Source organism: Hydra vulgaris, chromosome 12 (assembly GCF_038396675.1).
Source record: "Hydra vulgaris chromosome 12, alternate assembly HydraT2T_AEP".
Classification (NCBI taxonomy): Eukaryota; Metazoa; Cnidaria; class Hydrozoa; order Anthoathecata; family Hydridae; genus Hydra; species Hydra vulgaris.
In genome coordinates, this window is record NC_088931.1 from 18,252,616 (window position 1) to 18,256,674 (window position 4,059).

Below are 4,059 nucleotides of genomic sequence, written 5' to 3' on the forward strand. Positions count from 1 at the left end.
TTTCGTATATATAAATTTTTTTTAATTTCAATTTATTAACAATTATTAAAATTTACAAATTATTGATGAAGAGCGGCACGCCATCAAAAATACAGACCAACTTTGGAATTAAAATAATCTTAGCTTTGAAATGATAGTTAAGTGCTATATTAATGATAGTTCATGATTGAAGGCATTTAATTTTGTTGAATTTACCGCGTTTTGGGCTGAAGCGTTCTATGGTTACCATATATAATTCGCAACTTGATACATACTTTTCGTATATGTTGGTGACCAGTTTCAATTTTTGTGTAACTTTCCGTTGCTGATCACAGTTTTATCGTAGCTAATTATCTTAACTAATTTAAAAAATATCGCAGCTAATTTAAAATGAAGTACTCAATACAAAATAATGAATTATGTGAATGAAAAATACTTTCGTTACGATTCTAATTTTAATTGTGAACTGATATCAGTTGTCTCTACTGGTATCAGCTCACAACTGCAGTAAAAATTACACGATACTGCAGTGAAAAGTGCATTATACTGCAGTGAACAGAATTTAATCATAAAAATTATGTAATAAAATGCTGACAAGAGGAATTCAACACGTATAAACTTATTTTCTAAACCATTCAACCAATTCAACCTACACACGATGTTCAAGTCTTTCTGTCATTCGTTACAACTTACTGGTTAAAATATATGTAAATATTACCAAATTGTTTGACAAGTTCTTGTGATGTATACATTACCAATCGGAAGACACGCAACATGCAACCTTGGGGCATTGGAAAAACATTTCATTTGTAAAAGGTACAGCTTTTGAAAAATACAGTGCATCACAATCACAGCTATAATAACAGATTTAAGAAGTGCTGGACCAATGTCATCATTAAAAACAAGTAAAATACCTCGAACATTCTGTTGTGCACACAACTAGTAAATTGGGCTCACAGTCTTTCTTTCAACCGTGTTTTAGGCATACGCTAAGTTAGTCTGTCTTCAATTAGCTGGAGAAATGATTAACATAAAGTTTGGCTAGATCAAGTAATTTGAAGGTGAGCGTAATACAATTGTCTAATCTTGTTTCTTCAAAGGAAGCTATCAACTAAGCAAAAGCAATACCATATACACAATCAGTTTTATTGTTTGCTTGCTGCGTGTCAGCACGCGTGCGACTTTCAAAAGCACGTTTTTTATTGTAAAGATTTAAGCATGATACTTAGCACCTTAGAACAAAAAAGTTTGTATAATGTCTAATCGATTCAGCTCAGTAAAGTTATTAAACGTCCTACAAGATTTATAGCACTTGGCCATTAAACCTGTTTGCAAAATTACTTTTCAGGCCACTGCCATATTCATATCACTCAATAATAAAACCAAGTGGAGTTAAATCTGCCTGCGCTAACTGTGATAAGATTGCTGCAGGTAATTTGTAACCTGTCAAACAATCTGTACGTTTAGAATTTGCAGGACATCATTTGTCGTGGGAATAGGATGTGTAACAATATACCGCTTGATCATAAAATACATGTATAGAGGCCTACATATTTCATAACTTAATCCGCTTGTGCACAGTTGTTAATACATTGTACTAGAATGTTAAAACAATTTTTAGTAAAATACTTTAATATTTACAACCACATATATTCGCTTACTATTCGGTATTTGGCCTACCCAGCCAGCATTGTGATACGAGTACCGTGTGGGACCCGGACGGATTGTCAACTGGACCCTATGAAAGTAACCCTCCGGGATCCCGCTGGTTTTTGGCCGCGTTTTCCATCCGGGGCCCAATTGGGTCCCGGATGGAAAACGCCTGTTTGCCCGCAGGGTTACCCGTATGGGTCGCAAACAAATTCCACACTATTAACCAGTAAGGGCCCCATATAAGAAGCCCTTCGGGATCCCGACTGTATTTGGCAGTGGTTTTCATCTCGGCCCCAGATGGGTTGGCCCGCCTAATAACCATTGCAAATCTTGCAAAACTGCTTTAAAATTTTAAAAATATAAAAGAGAAACTATATAATTTTATATGCTTATTTATTTCGAATAAAAAGTACATTGCAATTACATTTTTATTGAGCAACTTTATAAACAGTTCTGTAATCATCTATCGTCTGTCTTCACGGTTGTCTCCGTTTTAAAAGCTTTTAAATCGTTGTTAAAACAACTTCTTTAGGCAACTCTTTCTTGATACAATATCTCGTTTCAATGAGTGCTGTAAAAATTATATTTTATAATATGATATTATTATATTTATACTTTAAGATATTTTAAGATTTTAATGGTTTTTGCTTAACACTCTTCAGATAAAAATCTATTTTCTCACAATATTTATATTGTAATAATTGGAGGAATTATCATCATCAACCATTAGGTTGGTAATCTCAAAAAATTCTCTACATGAGTCAACCAGTCATTCCAATAAACAAGACTGTATATCATTATTATTATAATTATATTTACAAACCTTTCATAGTTATTATTTATTAAAACTGCAGAGACATTCTGGTTGTTTCTAGTCAGTTTTAAACATTTTTTTTTTCATTTTATTTTCACCATTGCGGGATAACTATGTTTTATACTATATCTATCAATGTTGCATTTATACGTTACTAAGACCAATTTTATTTCCAATTTAAACTATTTGAAAAGAAAAATTATAGGAAATAAACACGGTTGTATATAAAGGTGTTGAAACTAGCCCCAGTTTCCTCTAGCACGCTCGTAATTATCCATATTTAAAAACATGGTTAAAACGAAAATCTAAAAATGCAGCAATAATGAAAAATCAAGTTACCTTTACAACCAGTTTTTAGAAGAACATTAACAAAAGAACATTAATGACGTTTGTTTACAAAGTACAAAATTTTGATCGTAAATTTTGCTAAATATTCATCTCTTATTACTTTTTTTGAAAGATTTTTTAAAAAGTAATAAATAAGATTTAATAAGTGATAAATAAATAAGATTTTGTGCTTAGAGAAGACATTTTGGTTGATGACTGTAAGAAACCTCTATTTATAAAATATCATATAATTTGTAACTTTCCTTCTTTTGTTGTTCATGTTTTATCTTATTTCTATTGAAAATTTGGCACCGAAGTCGAAACCAAAGTCAATTTCCCCATTCAATAAACTTTGCTATCAGAAATTTATAAAATATTTTCCGGTTCCTACATTTATAATGAAAATGGAATATTTTCCGGTTCCTACATTTATAATGGAAAACTCGTTTATAATAAAGATATTATTAGTGAGAAATTTAAGTCCAGAAAGTTATAAAATAAGTGTTCAGATAGCTATAGGATATATATGAGTTAAATCTTCAGATAGCTATAGTTATATAAACATCAGCTCTCATAATAAAAATTTTCTTTCGTAGCTCTCTAAATTTTATAACAGTATTCTAAAAAATGGGAAGTTTCTAAAAGATCTATCAACTTCAACAATTTATTCCACTTGTTAAATCATATAAAACTTATATATATACACACACACACACACACACACACACACACATATATATATATATATATATATATATATATATATATATATATATATATATATATATATATATATATATATATATATATATATATATATATATATATATATATATATATATATATTGAAATCCGTCAAATTTGCTCTGGGCAATGATAAGCGCAACCCTAAAAGACTTTTTTCATACAAAAATCAGATATTCTATCTATGCGAATCACCAATTCCAGTGAGATCATTAACTCTACAAAATTACAATAGCCAACTCTTTAATAATTAATTTCAAATAGTTTTCAATAATGCGCCATCCAATGGCAATCTTCCCCACTTTGATTGTAGAACTAACATAATTCTCAATAGCATAGAATTCTTTTAATGTCTACTCCACCTACTCTCATCTCTCAAAAGTCATTTGACAATGGTGAAGTTCCAAGCTCTATAGCAAATATATAAATAAAGCTACATACAAATACCCTTCATCTAAATTCCGTAAAATAACGGAGAAACTTGCTAAGAAAGCAATCATGCAGTAAAGTTAAACAATCTTCTGTTAAATAGTCAATATAAC